Genomic DNA, 20035 nt, shown 5'->3' with positions numbered 1-20035 from the left:
GTTGTGCAGGTTTTCCCTCAACACCTACAGCGGAGATCATGGATTGGGTACAGGAACCAAATGAACTCAGGAAGAATACTGCAAACAGCCCCTTTGTCAGTAAGGAAGGAGAGTGTCTTACCTAAGATATTCAGTGAAAGTTGGGGTTGTGAGAGATACCTTGATGAACCCATCAATCCCATCAATCCTCTTCAGTGGTGAGACTGAGCAGAACAGCTAAGGAAGAGTCCAGTGGTGGCAGTGAGATCTCCTGTGAGGGTAGGCAGTTTGATGACTTACCTGTTCTCTGGCAGACAGGGCAGTTGTAGTTCCAGTGACCCTCAGGATTGCAGAGGAGACAAGTCTTCGTGGTGGCCATGGTTTGAGACGGGCTCATGCCCAGCATCCTTCTTTCCTGCGCATGAAGCATGGTGTAGAGGTTGCTTGGGTGGTACCATTTTATTTGGATTTGTCTTTCCCCGAAGCCTTGAGTGCTGCACCCAAAAATGGGCATACAATATTAGACTTCTCAAGATTATCTTGTTGTGGTTGTGCCTATCTATTATTGAAGACATGAAAGGGCAGATTGAGAAGATCTCTTTGTGGGCATTAGGGGGCCAAAATTTGTTTCTTTGTAGTTTGGATGTCACCTGCAGGTTGGTAATAAAATGGGGGTTTAGGATTATTCCCTCAGCAGATTGGGGGTTTAAATTAGTGCATTTGGTTACAGTAACTGTAAGATAAGAAACAAATTCCACAGGGTTTTCCTCAGTGTGTTGAGTGTGATTTGAATTATAAAATTATATAAGCTAGTTACTTTGTGAGAAATTTGGTTTAGACCTACAATAATGCAGATGGTCATTCATATGTTGTGAGCCATGTTCTCTTTGATAATCACAATGGGGGGGTCTGCATTCGGTACTGCAGTGGCCCCAGAGGGATGGTTAAAATTAGTTGGTGGTCTATAGTCAGTCTCATTTTGGGCCCCTTTCCATAGTTGAGGTGTTTTTTTTTTAAGGAGAAAGGGTAGCTATAAGAACAATGTAGAGAACTGTATACTGTAAATCATAGGAATTAGTCCCAAACTGGAGCTTTTTTATGTAGTTGTGGGGATGTGTGGAGAAGGAGCCTCACCTATGGGAGATCTGGCACAGCTTGGACAGAGTAAAAGGGACATGAACAAGGACTAGCCCTTTATGGGCTTCAGGGGTGGCAGTCGCCAGAAGACAGTGGTGGTTGGAGAGAAGATGGCTGGAGGTGTGGGAGTGAGATTTGGTGTGGTTTTCTGGAGGAAAAAATGGCAATGGAGGAGTAGGGGAGGAGAAAGTGGTGGGGGCAGTGGACTGAAGAGATAGAGTACGTGTGTCTAGGGGAGAAAATGGTGATGGAGGACACGAGGAGGAGGAGGAGGAGGAGGATGCAGTGGCGAGGCTCACAGAGTGAGAAGGAGATGGTTGGAGAGGTTCAGAGGGAGGAACATGTGGGTACAGTGAAAGGCAGGAAAGAAAGCAAAAATGACTTCATCAATAGGATTGTTAGGATTATCAGGAGGGTTTAGTGGTGTAGGGTGGGTCAGAAGTGTTGGGGCCAACTCTCATGTCTGAATGAGAGGGATGCATTCTAAAAGCATCACAGGCTGGCAGGTAAGGTGTCTCCAAGCACTTGCTGTTGTGAAAGCAAATGCTGTCTAAGTTGCAGAGAATGCTAAAATGGAAAGTGCACTGTTCTGGCCAGAAGCTGTTATTGTTCATTTTATATTCGATCCAACTTGTCGGGAAATAAGAGATTAGTCATTTTAGTTTAGAGTTCTCTCTGAGACCAAGAGTGTTTAAATTCTTTAAGGGACACCTGAGTAGAGTGTGTTTTTCTGGGTGGGAATGAGTATTTCTCATAGTGATCAAATTAGAGGTGATCTGAAGGCTCACAAACCCTAAGGAGGATTATCACCCTAGTTGGGGGTGTGACAGGGAGAAAGAGTTGCCCCATCAAACCCATTGGTTGTCATCCACAGTATGGAGGGGTGTCCTGACATGGGACCCACATATTTTGAGAGAGAGAGAGAGTAAAAGGAGAGACTCACCTGTGGGGAGCAGATTGGATCAGTGTTGGATGGGGGCAGACAATGGCAAAGGCAGAGATGAGAGGAATATGAAGGTTGGCTCATTGGCTGGGGAGAGCAAACTGCGGGAGCCCCCCAGAGCTGCAGGCCTCAAATGGTCTCAGTCATCACAACCAAATGTTAGCTCTTTTGCACAGCTGAGAGACATCAATAAAGATAAAAAAAAAAACACCTTTATTGTTGGTGCAAAAGGACTCTTGCAGATTTCAAGGGCCCTCAAAAAAAAGTCAGGGAGAGTTTGGGATAGGGGTGGAGACTGGATGAGTGGACATGTCATGATGTTGGGAGAGGACTTGAGGACCTTTGGTAGAGGGGGTGGAGATTATCTGAGTGGACAATGCCGTGAGTGGTTTGGAGAACCTTAAGCACATGAACAGAAGGGACATAGAAAGTTTATTGTTTTGGGACCAAAAGATGAACATGGGAGTTAGTGTATGAGAGACTTGCTGTTGTTGTAAGTGTCAGGGCCGTGTTGGGCAGGCGGCATACTGAGCCTGGCAGAGTGTCATATAAGCAGAACCTATCACTGTCTTTCCATAAGATGTTACTCCTGAGTGTAGGTAATAGGATTTCGGTACGATTTTTGTAAGTTCTTATGAGCTTGCAATTATTTTACAATACAATGTTTAAGGATATTCATTACATCTTCATTTATTTATTTTTGCAGTGCTGGGGATTCGAACAGGGACTGTACATGCTAGGCAAGTGTTCTACCGCTTAGCTATACACACCCAGCCCTGTCTTTCTGCTTTTTAAAATGTGGCTTCTAGACTTCCGGGAGAACATGGTGGACAGATAACAGCAACTACCAGAGGCTCTCTGAAAGACTCAGCTCAGAAGCCAGGAATGGTGCGGACTAAGGAGACATAAGCAGGTGGAGATATGCTCTGCTGACTCAGGAACGAACTGGGCTGAGAGAAACCAACTTGGAATGCAGTCCTGGCACTAAAACAGGAACAGAAAAGCCTTGGTGTGGAGGCTGGACCCCGCGCCATTGTAAGCCGTGATTTGGGTTTCCCGCTGCGCGGCGGCTGGCTGCCTCTACAGTGGCTCGGCAAGGAGAGACGCGCAGAAGCTCTGAGAACGGCAGTCTGCGAATGGCAGGGAGGCGTGCACTGACTTGTGGTGAGGTGAGTGAGAGAAACTGACACTCTACCACAGTTTGACTCCAGCAGAGGACTTTCTGGGCCCGAGCAGTCCTGCGGGAGCAGGGCGCGGTGGTGACTCCAGCCACACATCCCCCTCTCGGGCTGGATTGGTGAAAAGTGCCTGGCCTGCGTGATGCTGCCGACGGACCTGGTAGGCTGTCCCAACCCAGATCCCAGAGCCTGACGGTGGCCAGGAGGGGAGACGCGTAGGCTGCCTGGTCCGTAACTCCCTCGTGCGCAGCGGTGAGCGGGAACACCTAACTGGCGCAATTCGATCAGGCTGTGGCTGACTGGGAGAGAAGCTGGGCCTCTTATATAAGCTTGCATATATAAGGAACAGAGAAGAAGAGGCAGCATGGGAAGAGGCAGCAACAAGAAAGGCTCCTCGGCCCCCAATTCTGAGAATCAGGCAATAGCAGACACTGCACCAATACACATAAGGCGCCATATAGAGAGCCTCATAGACCAATTCAGGAATGAAGTTATCAATGACCTGAAGCTAGAAGTTTGCAAAATAGTGAGAGAAATGCTAAGTACCACCCAAGAAAAAACAGGTGGTGGAATGGGAGAACAAAAAAAAAGGGGTGAATTGTTTGATGGAGAAAACAGAGAAAGCATAGAATACGTGAAACAGGTTCAAAGGGACTACCAAGATACTAAGAAGTCTATCGAAGACTGGCATAACAGCTTGAAAGAAACTAAGGACAGACTATCTGAACTGGAGGGCAGACTTGTAATATGGGAGAATGAAATGAAAAACTTTTTAAAAATAACAAAGAAACAAACAGCAATAATACAAAGACAAGAAGATGATAAGAGGATCCATAACTTAAGGATTAAGCACATAAAAGAAGAAGTAGGGACACAAACAAGTGAACTACAAAAGCTACTCACAGAAATAATCCAGGAGAATTTTCCTAATTTAGCAAAAGGTAAAGATACTCAGATGTATGAGGCATACAGGACTCCAGCTACCTACAACCCAAACAGAGCAACACCCAGGCATATAATAATAAAAATTCCAGAAATTCAATACAAGAACAGAATATTAAAAGCTGTCAGAGACAAGAAACAGACCACTTACAAGGGAACACCCATCAGAATTACAGCAGATTTCTCTGCACAAACCATCAAATCACGAAGAGCATGGGGGGAAATAATTCAAGCTTTGAAAGATAATAATCTCCAGCCAAGATTGAGATATCCTGCACAACTGTCCCTGGAAATTGATGGAAAAACAAGGTGCTTCCAGGATAAAGAGGAACTGGGGGAACTTGCAACCACCAATTCAACTCTACAGAGAGTATTGCAGGATATTCTAAAAAAAGAAAAATACAAAGAATCCAGAAATAATGGCAGAGAGGCCACAACGAATGGAGCAGAGAACAAAATGAAGAAGACAAACTGACAGCTACTGACAGAAAAAGAGCTCAACAGAAATGAGGCAGAGAAGATTGGATGATAGGAACAGCTATTTTGGAGAAAATGACATCTTAATAGGTAATACTGATTTAGTATCATCTTGTTTTGAAGTCTCATCTAGCTTTTGTCCTTCTGTCTCCAATGGTCTAAATAGGCTGTATCTTATTGGATTTTATTATGTATGATAGTATAAGCAAAAACCTTTTAAAGACAAGGAGATTATACAGAAACCATTGTTCATTTTCTGTTAGTCGATTCTAAATACTCTGTAATGCTGTCATTCTCTTGAATGGTTTTACATTGTTTTGATATACTTAGTGCTACAGTATACGAAGTTGTACTCAAGGATTTCAAAGAAAGAGACAATATGGTAACTACTTTTAGGTTAGGATTATCTGGTGGTGAAACACTATTCTGCTTAAATGGTTATGTTTTGATCTGCGCTGTTTCGTTGTTATGCCCTCTTTTATCTCAATCTCCACTCCATTATTTACTTTTTTATCTTTATCCTTTTAATCAAAGGAAAAAAAATAGCAGGATATATTATAGTAACCCACTTTGACTTTTCATTACCTTGATTTAAAGCCCTGTATTACTCTCACCATCTGGTTTTTAACTGATGTTCCCCTATTCTGTTTTGCTGGATAGTATCAGGTTCGAAAGTTTAGCCATCAGCTGTGAAGATAATGAGATTCATTATGACGCCCATTCTTGTTGACTTTTATCTACTTTTGAAGACCTACAATGTCTCCAATGTTTTGGTTTTGTCGGTTTTGTTCTTTACTGTTTTGTTCAATTGTACTATAACTAATGATATAGGCAATTCTATTAGAGATAGCGGGAGGCATTATGATAACCATTGTTGATCACCTTGTATTATGTTTTTACATTATCTATTATGTCCACCCTTTTGACTTGACTGATTCTGTTCTGTTATGTCACAATTGGTTTTACTCTCTTCCAAAAAAGTAATAAGAACCATGGGAGCAATGAAACCCAAAATGTGTAACAGTCATGGTACAAAAGAGAGGAAAAGAAAGTGCTCCAAACTATATAACTGCATGTATATTTAAGTGTATAAGATAGAAAATGATATCACAGAGTTTTATTGGATCAATGAACAGAACTGTTTGCAGTATCATTGATGGAATGTCCACTTTACAAGCTTTAATTTTGTGACTTGAACAATTATTTCTAAGATGACAATATGTAATCCATTAACTAGTGATTTCCTACTGTTCATTTTTTTTCTGTAAATCTGTATAACTTGTACCCTTTCCCTGCTTTTTTTTCTTTTCTCCTTAAATAAAATTTTAAAAAATGTGGCTTCTAAAATATTTAGACTCTTGTGTGTCTCACCATAGTGTAGATAGCGTGCTACTGACAGTACTAGTGACACAGAAATCATACAACAGAGTAGAGGAACCAGAATAGCATACACACACACACACACACAGACTGATTTTTAATAAAAGTGCAAAAGTAACCCAGTGGACAAACCCTACTGGCTTCAACATGGGGGACTGGAGTAACTGGACATTGCAGCCTAAAAATGAACCACCATCTAACGGACGCACCATATACACAAGTGAAAAAACAATACTGGTGCAGAAAGGTCTGTGCTCATCATTACATCAACTGCAATACCATTTGCAGTAACTGTTAAAAAACAGAAAGGAGGAACAGAGATGTGTGTTGTTCAGGAATGATGTGAGTAAATTATGGACTATTCATAAGTGGTGCAAGGTTCTAACATTCAATATCTTGTTTAGAAATCAGAGGGTGTCTATACAATAGACATAAAAGATGGTGGCTTACAATGCAAGTATGCATAATACAAGCACATTTAAAAATAAGGGATATAGTAAGGTGCATATACATAGTATTGAGGCACAGAACTTTATTCCTCAGTAATACTTTACATAGATTTATCAACATATATTCTATATAATTATTTCATAAGAGATCAGAAATAAGATAGATACCTAGCTATAGATAAAACATCTCTGTTAATGTAATATACATGCACACAGACACAAATCCATAAAATCTATAATGCTACATACCTACAACTAGGTAGATTTGTGCCTACCAATACAGATAACCTATACATCTTATATATTATAGGTAGATAATATGCAAGCTTAGTATATTATATCTTACAGATACATAGAAAAACTATGACTATATATTAGATCTATACAGGCCTCTGTATTGACAGCTACATATAAAATGCTATAAAATGAAGGTCGTAGAAAATGCTGTAGATGAGGGTTTGAACTCTAAAGAACATTCCACATCAAGTGTCAGTCATCATTCACGCACAACAAGATCACAGTATATAATTTTTAGATTTAATATATCTGCATTGTTTATACTGTGAACTGCTATCATAAGATAGCATTACTTCTATAACTTAGAAAGTAACTATTTTGGTGAGAAGAAAAATAATTCTTTTAGTCTGAGCTTGAGAGCCAGTGTGTATTCATGCTGAGTCCCCTGGCAGCTTTCCACTCCCCAGGTATGCTCCCAGAGCAGCTGCCCACAGGTACAGGAGCCACGCCACGCAAGCTTGGCTTCTGCAGCTCTGGCTGGAAGACCAAAGCCGCTAGGGCCACCAGATCCACCCAGGTGGAGGACACAGGGGTCTTCTCTAAAATCCTGCTCTTGGCCTAAACTACTCCTTCCAGAGGGAGTTCTGCATTTCACAAGCCATAGGATGCACGTTTCCAGTAAAGGTTTCTGGGGTCAAATACACTTGAGAGAATGACTTACATCAGTGATAAACACATGTGGCAGCAGGCTGTTTGTGCCACTGAATACTCTAAAAGTTTCTCTGTCCCTGTCCTACACACTTCCTCCATACCCTTGATTTCTTGAGTGTGACCAGGATTTCAGTACAGCCAATGTTCTGGGAGGTCCCACTGAATAAAGAAAACTAACCTTGAAGATCACCCCAGCTACCCCAGCCTTTGGGGGACAGAATTGGAGTTTGAACATAGCACCTTTGTACTGAGCTGCATGTCCAGGCCTCTCAAATTTTCTCACTGTTAGATTGGGCCTCATTTAATCACTATGATGCCCAGGCTGGGCTCAAATGTGCTATCTCCCTGCCTCAGCCTCCCAGAGTGCTGGCATTACAGGGATGCAAGCACATAGAAAAAAATACTAGTTTAATTTAACAGAACATACTGCTCTGATATCCCTGAGGAAAAAGAAGGTACCTCTAAGAGATGGATTGAAGGGATGAGAAAGAACGTAGAGTGAAGGGTAACCCACGTCATCAAAGTGCCAAGGAGAAGAGCAAAGACAGTCGGGAAGTGAAGGGGAAGGAGAAAATACAGAGGACCTGTGCTGTGGGCATGTTAACTGAAAATATCTCGTTCTCATTACAGCAAAACCGACTGAGGTGCAGAGATGTGCCCAATGTGATCAGATGGCAGGGCCCACCCCAAGTGTTCTGAGGCTGGAGCCTCAGACTTTCCTGATCTCAACTGCCAGCCCCACTCAGGAGAGGATCTTGATTTGGGATGTGTTAGTCTTGGTCTTGTCTGGACCGTCCTCAGATTCCAAGGTGGTCAGCAAGCCCACAATGTGAGACCCATGTAACTTCCCTGGGATTGTCCCATTCAAGGCACACAAGTCAGCTCGCTGAAGGACCTCAAGGGGACACTGGCCTGTGTGCAAAAGGAGGTGGGAGAGTGGGAGAGTGGGGGAAGCACAGCGGAGCATCTGCTGGAACCAGGAGCAGGAAGGGAGAATTCTTAAGGGAAGCAGTGCTGAGGCTGACAAGGAAGGTGTCTCAGTAGGACTCCACTTGGAACTAAAAGGCTAAGCAGGTCTGCACCCCTTGCCACTGGTTAGCTAGGGAGAGCGAGTGAGGTGACTGCTGGGAGTTTAGGAATCTGTGAAATAGGAGTTCTACCAACATCAACTTGTGAGGATTCAAAGTGGGGGTCAACAGCTCTTGGGTCATCCCAGCACTCGGGAGGCTGAAGCAGGAGGATCACTGCAAGTTTGAGACCAGCCTGGGCTACAAAGTAAGCTCAAGGCCAGCCTGAACTGCACAGCAAGACCCTGTCTCAAACTAAAAAACAAAACACAAAACAAAAACCCCTGAAAATAGAAATTCCATAAGATTCAACTATTCTTCTTCTAGGTATCCTCCGCCCAAAAACGTATCATAACACAGTGATATGTGCAGGCCTGAGGATTAACTCAGTGGTTCAAGCACTTGCCTGCTAAGCACAAGGCTGTCAATTAGATTCGCACTGCCAGAATAATAAATAAATAAACTACTGAATGATACATGCAGACCCATGTGTACAGCGGCACGTTTCATAATAGCTAATGTAGCTTCAGTGTGAGAGGCTCATTTTTCTTCTCCTCAAAATGTCCCTAAGAACAGCCTGGCTTCTTTGCTCAGCTCTCTGGCTATGGCACTAGTGCTTATGGAATGTGTCCCAGGACACCTTTTGTGGCCAATCACCTTTTGGCCAACAGCAGCGCAGTTCAACAAACCATCGATTTCAGTGACATCTTGGTCTCCTGAGTCTGACTCAACACCATGGTGGGCATGCATTGCAGTGAGTTTTCAACAGACGAGCTGGTGGCCCCTTCAAGCCCCAGCTGGCACAGGCATGTGCTCCCCTCACCTGTCCTTGTTGGGGTGACTTCACATTCTTGTGGTCCTGAGGGCAGGAGTAAAGGCAGAGTCAGAGGTGAGCAGTCTGTTGCAGACTTTGTGAGCTATTGGGCCCATTGGAAGTGATACACAAAGCTGTGGCCCCTGCCTGGCCACCTTCCAGGCCTGGGAGCCCAGGGCACTGCCCCTTCCCTGTCCCTTGTGGTGCCCTGCCACTCTCTCCATGGGTTCCAGCCCCAGGGGCTTCCCATGGGCTTGTCTTATGGTGTTGCATTACTTCAGTGCTTATTTTTGGTGAAATGGCTCTTCATTTTTTCCCAGTTTGTCGTTGGGTTTTCTGGCCTCAAGAAATCTCCACTCCAAAATGCCCTTTCCCTTGAGTGCTTCCTCCACTATCTGCTACAGTAATTCAGGTATTTCAGTTTGTCTCAGTGTGAGATGCTTTCCCTGGACTTGTAAGAACCACTGTATGGGTGTGTTGACAGACACCTACGATCCCAGCACTCAGCAGGCTGAGGTAGGAGGATCACTGCAAATACATAGTGAGTTCCAGGCCAGCCTGCACTGCATAGTGAGACCTTGCATTAACACAGCAACAATTAAAACAGCAAAGCCCAAAATGTGTAATTGTCATTGTAAATGAGAGAGGAAAAGAAAGTGCTCTAAAGGATGTAACTGTATGCATATTTAAGCATATAAGATAGATTACCATATTACTGAGTTTTTGTTGCATCCTAGAACAGAAGTGTTTGCAGTCTCACTGTTTGAATGTCCACTTTATATGCTTTAATTTTGTAACTTGAACAACTATTTCTAAGATGACAATATGTAATCTATTAACCAGTGGTTTCCTACTGTTTATTTTTTTTTGAAATTCTGTATTACTTGTATCCTTTTTCTTCTTAAATAAAATTAAAAAAAAAACAGCAAAACCCAAAATCCAAAAACAGCATAGCAGTGATTTAACACCCAATCTTTGGGGCTCTGCAGAGAGTTGAATATTGTTCTCAAGGCAGAGACACACACATTATACCTGGACTCAACCTATGGTATAGCATCTTTGAAAACAGCAACCCTAAAATCCAACCACAATGTAATGAAACCCAGTAGTAAATTAAGTTTCTTTTTTCTTTCAGGTTTTTTTTTTTTGGATTGTTTGAGACAATGTCTTGCTGTGTAATGCAGGCTGTCCTTGAACTTGCTTATCTAGCCCAGGCTGGCCGTGAACTCATGGAGACCCTCCTGCCTCAGCCTCCCAAGTCTGGGATTACAGGTGTGCACCACCACAACTGGCTACAATGAGTGAATTTAAAGATCAATCCAAAGCTATGGGGATGTATGCAGCTGGGTGCTCCCTGAGCTCAAGGGGACTGAGATGGAAGGGGAGAACATAAAAACAACTGAGATGTGCTATGTGCTGGTTCTGCCTGTGTGAAGCTCTGCCAGGCTCAGCAGGGAGCCTGGCCAATATGGCCCTGGACAGTGCCTCCCTTCAACACTGACTCCCACATTCTTCTTGCAAACCTGAAAATTGAACTCCCTGCTTTTCTTGCACAAGCCAACATCCCCCAGTCAACTGTCTCACTGTCTCCCTGCCCACCCCTTCAAACTACAACTGTCAAACTGAAGAAAAGCTCCAGGCTTCTCTCTGTTTGAGCTGAGGGGAACTTGCGCTCTCCTACAGCCCTCTTGTACCTGCATTAAAGGTCTTTTCCTGTTTTCATTTCTTTGTTCTTGTTTTGTGCCATGTGAGGAAAAATCTATCATTTTTGGTGTCATAACTCAGACTGCCAGGCAGGGTGGCTCCTGGGCACAAGTCCCCGTTGGAGCTCCCCATCAATGAGCCCCCTCTCTGCTTTTTCTCTTCCCTGTTTTTCTTCTTTCTCCCATCTCTGGGGCTGCCATTGCTAGCCTCCATCCAATACTAAACCACCTCGTTCTCACAGGGAGGCACCTCGTGCTTTGGGGTGGCTGTCTTGTAACTCATGGGCTCATGTCAGGATTTCTCCCACATCCTTCAGGACCTGCGCCCCTTTTTCCCTAAGTGACAACTCGCGGGTGCAGGTATTGAGGTCTACAGAGTATTTCTCTCTCCCACAAGCCTGAGAAGGGTGATGACTCTAAGGGATTGTGGCTCAGTTTTTGGAGCCTCCATCCAGCTGTCCTCTCATTTGGTCACAATGGGAAATACTTCTTCCCACTCCCCAAAACACACATTTCCTGCCAGACAGCTGGCCACAGTATCGATAATGTTCCACCACTGGCCAGAGGGGGGCGACAAACACTAGGCCACCCTCTGCAAACTGGATGACTTCTGCAATCAGAGTGGCAACCCCATGTAGAGGCCTGTTTTGCTCTCAGGGCGTGTCCCTCCCTCCTTCAGCATATGGGGTGGCCCCAGCTCTTTGGCCTGCTCCACACCATCGACCTCTGCCATATCCCCAAGAAACTTCCTGCTTTTCTCTGTTGCCATCTTCTCCGCCCCTCCCCATCACCTTGTGTCTCCTCCCTGCTCTGGCCATTTCCCCACCTGCCCATCACACCCCAACTCACTCCTCCAGCCTCCACTGCCTTCTGACCCCTCCCAGCCTCTGTGTCCCCTCCTGCTTGCCACCACCTGCCAGCTCTGCATGGCTGCTGCTATCTCCACCCCAGTCTGCTTCAAAGTGTCACTCAGCCAACCTCTCCCTCCTGTCTGTGAGGTGACAGGCACTGAGGACTTGGTCCATGTTTACATCCTTTTTTCTCTCTCTGCCTTTTCCCGTATCTCACAGCACTGAGGTCCTTAGCTACCAACCCGTGTCATTCTGTCAAAGAGCTTCAATTCAGGGTAAACTCCTATGACTTCCTAATAGCTGTCTTTGTTTACTATTATCTTTTCTTTCACAGGTATAAAAAGTTGTGTTCCTTTTGGTTGTTATTTCAAGAGGTCTCTGTTAGATGGCTTGCAAAAAGGTTCTCACTAGTCTACATTTACAATTGTACAACCTATACAATTTATGAGAAATCAAATTGGCCAAATATATTTGAGTGCATGCTGATTGTATTTGTCTGTTAAACTGTGTATGTTCTGGACTGTGTATTTATCTCAGCAGCATAAGTGCCTTTCTGGCAGGCACAAGGCCATGAGATTATGAGTTCCACTCCTGCTACTAAAAAACCAATAGAAAAACAAAAACAATTGTGTATGTTTCTATGTCCTGTACACATTGTGTATATGTACTTGTTTGTCATATCCATGAACAATTGGTTTTTACTTGAGCTCAATAATTTTTTCCTTTCCCATATTTGGATCATGGGATTCAAAATTTAATATGGGTTATATGTCTAAAACCCTGCTTCCACATGAGTTTCCAGGTCATCAAAATGAGGGTATAATTGGTTATGTAAATTTGATAATACTGCCATTTATGTTTCGTGACATAACAGTCTCTCATTGTTTAAAAATTGTATGTTAAATGTTGTGTCTGTGTCTTTCCTAAGTCGCTAAGAAATTGTTAAGATAATTAAAATCCTGTAGGGTGGGGGGCATTATTGGATAGGACTTCAATGGAGTTGCTGACTCACAAAGTGGCTACTTGGTAACATTTAACCAGTTCTTGTTCATTGATCAGAGGCTCCAATGACCTCCATAGCCTTATGGGAGACATCCCAACTAAAATTTGAGCACACATTATTGTATTATGTTCACATTGGTCATTGTCAAAAGAAATCATACAATAATTTTTTTGATTTAAATATGCTCTGATACAAAGGTTTCACATAAAATGATAGATTGTTATTAACTTTACAGTGTATTAATGTATTCTTGCTTCCACATGTACAGGTCTTCCTTCCAAAAATGTAAAACACAGATTGTTTAACAAATTGTTTCAGATTCAGACCTCTGCCTGTAACACAAACACACTGCATGCACATTCCAGTAAAGGTAAACCAGTCGGGTGAAAGGTTACAAACTAGATAGCGGTGCTTGACTAAAAGGGGTATCTTAGGTCAAAATGCAAATTCAGATTGACACAAAGTGTCATAATTGTCATTTTTGTGAAAACTATGTAACCGTTAACATTTTCCGTGGGTTCAAGTACTAGGACATCAATGCTTGATAGAAATATTGGTTGCTATTTTATGTTCTAAGGTCCTTGACATTCAGAGAAGGTAATAATGTTAAACATGCTGCCTTATTACACTATAATATTACCAATCCTTACTTCTGGATGTTCAACAATAGGTAGTTGGAAACCAAAAACTAAAAAGAAGAATGGGCTGGGAGGACAACCAATATTTTGGCTCCAGCCTTCTGAGGTCACTGAAGACCCAGGATATAAGAGAACCTCTGCAGTGACATTCCTTATCTCCGTGGGTCTTGTGATCAAGGAGATTATTGGACTACAAAAAAGTGTGACACAGTATACAGTGTGCCTAAGGAGAGTCACCAGGAGAAATCTCTCCCAAGCTTTCACAGAAACCAACTTGGTCAAGCAATGAACCATTGCTTGACCATCCTGATGGCTGACACTGTCAAGAACTGAGAGGCTCCATACATGGTTCCAAGACAAATCCTGAGGAGACTTACCTGCCCTTGATAGATAGCAAGAGGTTAGTTTTAATTAACACAGGTCTCAATTTAACTTGGTCTTAACATCCAGCAAAAAATATAATCAAAGGCTATAAAACTGTGTCATAAGTTAAAAATATAAAAAGGGCTCCAAGTTTAACTTCTTAAGGCAGTTTTCAACTATCCCAGTAATTAACAACTGTTATGGGCAATTAAATTACATTAAAATACATTACAATAGAGACTGTTCCGGACCCTCCAGGCTTCCGGGTGCAGTGAAGTGGAGAAGTGGGTTTGAGGCCTCTACATCCGCCTCCCCATCCTGGCTGCACTTGGAAAACTGCTGAGCTTCCAAGGGGTGGGCGGGCCCACACTCTCCCCGGAGCCCAGCCTGTTTGGGACTGCTGCGCCTAGCCAACGGTGTGCAGAGGAGGGGCTGGGCAGATCTGGGGCGCCTGCATCGGCAGCCCCGTGTGTCTAGAGGACTGTGGATGTCTCCACGCGCGGTGGAGCATCATGGGTTCTGGAGGCCCTGCATCGTATGGTGAGTGCTCAGCGCACTCTGCCCAGAGCCCAGACTGTTTGGGTCCCTCCAGGCTTCCAGGTGCAGTGAAGTGGAGAGGTGGGTTTGAGGCGTCTACATCTGCCTCCACATCCCGGCTGTGATTGGAGAACTGTGGAGCTTCCAACGGGCAGGTGGGTGCACAGTGTCCCTGAGGCCCAGCTTGTCTGGAACTGCGGAGTTCTGAGCAGGCAGAGGAGGGCCATTGGTTCTGCAGGCCCAGTGGCTTGGGGTAGCGGGTGCCAGAGTCTCAGGAGCTCCAAACATAGAAGGGGATTTCCAACAGATCCTGAGGAAACTTTCAAATAACACTTGAAACACAGAAATATAGGAAAATGACAAAATGAAAGACCAAATTACAATCTCAAACCTCCAGCCCATCTTAAGAAACCCTAGGAGCAATGTATATAGAAGAAAATATATGCCATTCACCTCAAATATCGGACACGGTAGCTACTGAAATTAACAAGCAACTCCAGGAAGCTTTAAAGAAATTCAAACTCGAAATAATCTCCCAGGTAATAGAAGAAATGATAAAACAAATGAAAGAGACTCTGAATATATCTTAAGAAAACACAGATAAAAAATTGGAGGAACTAAACAAAAAGATAGAATCCCTAGATGAGCAATATAAGAAACAAACAGAATACATAATGCAGATGCACAGAGATATACAGGAAATAAAAAACTCCACTGAAAGTTGTAAAAACCGCCTTAATGAAAGTGAAGATAGAATTTCAGACCTTGAAGACAGGATTGCAGCTAGTGAACAGGAAAGGAAAGATCTTTTAAAAATAACAGGGAATCAGGAAACAACAATTCAACAACTGTAAGACAATGCAAAGAAGAATAACATAAGAATGATAGGGATTAATGAAAAAGAAGGAGACAACATAAAGGATGTCAAGAGGATATTTAGAGAAGTAATAGCTGAAAATTTCCCAAGCATGAGATCAGAAACCGACATCAGGATCAGTGAATCATATTTAACTCCAAATAGTCATAACCAAAATAAAACTACACCCAGACATATAATAATCACCATCCCAGAAATCCAACCCAAGAATAGATTATTAAAAGCTGTCAGAGAGGGCTGGGGATTTAGCTCAGCGGCATAAGCACCTGCCTTGCAAGCAGGCGGTCGTGAGTTCGATCCCTGGTACCGATAAAAATGAAAAAATGAAAAAGCTGTCAGAGAGAAAAGACAGATCACTTATAAAGAAAAACCTATCAGAATCACAACAGACTTCTCAGCACAAACAATAAAGTCAAGAAGAGCATGGAGTGAAGTATTCCAGATACTAAAGCAAAATGATCTCCAACCAAGACTGATGTATCCTGAACAACTATCATTCAAAATTGATGATGAAATATGATACTTCAGTGACAAAGAACAGCTGAAGAACTTCATGAACACCAAACCAACCCTGCAAAAAATATTGAAAGACAGTTTAGATACACAAAGGAAAAAACCACTAAGCAAAGCAGATAATTAAACAGAACAGAAAGATAAAGATGCAATAGCAGAGAGATAACATGTCAACAAGAAACCAGCATTTAACAGTAATAACCATTAATGTAAATGGTCTCAATGCACCAATCAAAAGAAACAGACTAGCAGAATGGATCAAGAAACAAAATCCAACCATATGCTGTTTACAGGAAACCCATCTAACCCAGAAGGATACTCACAGACTGAAAGTCAAAGGATGGAAAACAATACTTCATGCAGCAGGAATCCAAAAAAAAAAAAAAAAAGGCAGGAGTAGCCGTTCTGTTTGCAGACAACGTGAACTTTAAACCAACAATGACCATAAAGGACAAAGAAGGTCACTCCATACTTGTAAGGGGAAAACTCAAAGAGGAAGAGATAACTATCTTAAATATATATGCACCAAACTCCAGAGCACCCAGTTATATAAAACAACTATTAACAGAAATGAAAACTCAAATTATCAGTAACACAATTGTAACAGGAGACCTTAATACGCCATTGACACCAAGGGACAGATCAACCAGACAGAAAATGAGCAAAGAAATAACAGAATTGAATCACACCTGCGAATAAATGGATTTGATAGACATATACAGAATGCTCCACCCAACAACATCAGAATACACATTCTTCTCAGCAGTACATGGATCATTCTCTAAAATAGACCATATATCAGCTCACAGAACATACTTAAACAAATGCAAAAGAGTTGAAATCATCCCTTGCATGTTATCGGATCATTGCGCTCTGAAATTAGAAATTAATGATAAAAGATACTGCAAAAATCCCGCAAACACATGGAAACTGAATAACACACTCTTGAATAATCAATGGGTCACAGAAGAAATTAGAGAAGAAATTAAACAATACCTAAAAGAAAATGAAAATGCAGATACAACTTACTGGAATTTGTGGGATGCAATGAAAGCCGTCCTCAGAGGAAAATTTATTGCACTGAGTTCCCACATCAGGAAAACAGAACAAATAAAAATAAATAACTTGATGCTACACCTCAAACAGCTAGAAAAAGAAGAGCAAGTCAAGCCCAAAGCCAAAAGAAGAGAGGAAATTATAAAAATCAGAGCAGAAATCAATGCAATAGAGACCAAAAAAACAATCCAAAGAATCAACGAATCAAAGAGTTGGTTCTTTGAAAGAATAAATAAAATCGATAAGCCCCTAGCCAACCTTATTTTAAAAAGGGAAGAAAAAGCTCAAATTCATGCAATAAGAAATGAAAAAGGTGAAATCACTACAGACCCAATAGAAATACAGAAGACCAACACCTATTTCAAAAACCTCTACTCTCAAAAGTTTGATAACACAGAAGAAATAGACAGATTCTTAGAAACATATGAAGTACCAAAGCTAGATCAAGAGGATGTAAAACTGTTGAATAACCCAATCTCTGTTAATGAAATTGAAAATGTAATTAAGTCCTTACCCACCAAGAAGAGCCCAGGCTCAGATGGATTCACTGCAGAATTCTACAAGAAATTCAAAGAAGACCTAATGCCAACACTCCTCAAACTATTCAATGAAATTGAAAGGGAAGCAATCCTTCCTAAGTCATTCCTGGAAGCAAATATTACTCTAGTACCAAAACCTGAGAAAGACCCAACTAAAAAAGAGAACTATAGACCGATCTCCCTAATGAACACAGATGCAAACATCCTCAATAAAATATTGGCAAACAGGATGCAGCAAATCATCAAGAAGATTATACACCATGACCAAGTGGGATTCATCCCAGGAATGCAAGGATGGTTCAACATATGTAAATCAATAAATGTAATCCACCATATCAATAAAGCCAAAAATAAGAATCACATGATCATTTCTATAGATGCAGAAAAAGCCTTAGATAAGGTCCAACATTTATTCATGATAAGAACTTTACAGAAAATTGGAATAGATGGTCTTTGCCTCAATATAATAAAGGCCATTTATGACAAACCAACAGCCAGCATCATACTAAATGGCCAAAAATTGAAAGCCTTTACTTTAAAATAAGGCACAAGACAAGGATGTCCTTTATCACCACTCCTATTTAATATAGTACTGGAAGTATTAGCCAGAGCAATTAGGCAAGAGAGAGAAATAAAAAGGGTAAAGATAGGAAAAGAAGAATTTAAATTATCATTGTTTGCAGATGACATGATACTCTACATAGAAGACCCCCTAAACTCCATGGAAAGACTCTTAGATACAATAAATAAATTCAGTAATGTGGCTGGATACAAAATCAATACTCAGAAATCAATAGCATTCCTATACATGAACAACAAAATCACAGAGAGGGAAGTAAGAGAAACTGCACTCTTCACATTAGCAAGCAAAAAAATGAAATATTTAGGAATTACTCTTATGAAAGAAGTGAAAGACTTATACAGTGAAAATTATAATACACCAAAAAATGAAATTGAAGATGATCTCAGAAAATGGAAAGACATCCCTTGCTCATGGATAGGAAGAACAAACATTGTGAAAATGGCCATTCTCCCAAAACTGTTATACAGATTCAATGCAGTCCCAATAAAAATACCATCAACATACCTTATAGATCTAGAGAAATCACTCCTAAATTTCATCTGGAACCAAAAGAGACCTAGAATAGCAAAGGCAATTCTAAGCAGCAAAGACGAAGCAGGAGGCATCACAATCCCTGACTTGAAGTTATACTACAAAGCAAGAGTAGTAAAATCAACATGGTATTGGAATCAAAACAGAGCCAAAGATCAATGGAATAGATTAGAAGATACAACCACAACTACAAACACACTCAACCACCTTATCTTTGATAAAGAAGCCAAGAGGTTCACTGGAAGAACAACAATCTCTTTCATAAATGGTGCTGGAAAAACTGGCTCTCCATTTGCCGAAAACTAAAGCTAGAACCATGTCTATCACCATATACTAAATTAAAATCTAAATGGGTCAGAGATCTGAATATTAAAACAGAAACACTAAATCTATTGGAAGACAAATTGGGTAGAAACCTTGAAGACATAGGAGTAGGTAGAGAATTCATGAACAGGACTCAAACCGCACAGGAAATACTTCCCAGAATCAATAACTGGGACCACTTCTTATTAAAAAGTTTCTGCATGTCAAAAGAAATCTCCAGCATAGTGAAAAGAAAACCCACAAACTGGGAAAAGATTTTAGTGAACTCTCTCTCAGACAAGGGACTCTTGTCTAAAACATATAAAGAATTTTAAAAACTCAGACCCCCAAAATTCAAAGATCCAATCCAAAAATGGGCATCTGAGATGAATACACACTTCTCAGATGAGGAAATGCAAATGGCAAATAAATACATGAAAAAATGTTCATCATCATTGGTCATTAGAGAAATGCAAATTAAAACCACACTGAGATACCATCTCACTCTTGAAAGAATGGCCAGGATCAAGAAAACCAACAATAACAAATGCTGGAGAGGCTGTGGGGAAAAAGGAACTCTCCTGCACTGTTGGTGGGAGTGTAGACTGGTGCAGCCTTTGTGGAGGTCAGTCTGGAGATTTCTCAAAAAGCTGGGATTGGAAGTCCCATTTATTCCAGCTATTCCACTTCTAGGCATATTCCCAGAAGAATTGAAAGCATCATACCACAGTGATATATGCACACCTATGTTTATAGCAGCACAATTTGTAATCGCCAGATCTTGCAAACAACCCAAGTGTCCATCAACTGAGGAATGGATAAAAAAGTTGTGGTATTTCTATACAATGGAGTATTATTCAGCTATAAAGAAGGATCACATTGAGATATTTATCAATAAATGGGCGCAGCTTGAGACCATACTCATAAGTGAAATAAACCAATCTCGCTTGTGTGAATACCGAATAGTTTCCCTAATGTAAGTAATGATTCAAATATATAAAAATATGTGGTAATCATGATTCCCCATTATGTGGCCTTGAAGCCTTATAAGGTTTTCACTTATTAATTGGAAAGGCTATATTCTGGGCTTCTTGATATGGAAATATTTGAAGCTATAGTATATGAAGTTTTATTCAAATATTTCAAGGAAAAAGACAGACACTATGGTAACTACTATTAAGTCGGGTTATTTGGTGGTGAAGCACTAGGTTGCTGAAACAGTCA

The sequence above is a fragment of the Cavia porcellus genome, unplaced genomic scaffold, assembly GCF_034190915.1.
Source record: "Cavia porcellus strain 051 isolate PalLab524CR breed Dunkin Hartley unplaced genomic scaffold, mCavPor4.1 scaffold_11, whole genome shotgun sequence".
NCBI classification, from domain to species: domain Eukaryota; kingdom Metazoa; phylum Chordata; class Mammalia; order Rodentia; family Caviidae; genus Cavia; species Cavia porcellus.
Note: the sequence above shows the minus strand (reverse complement) of the source record.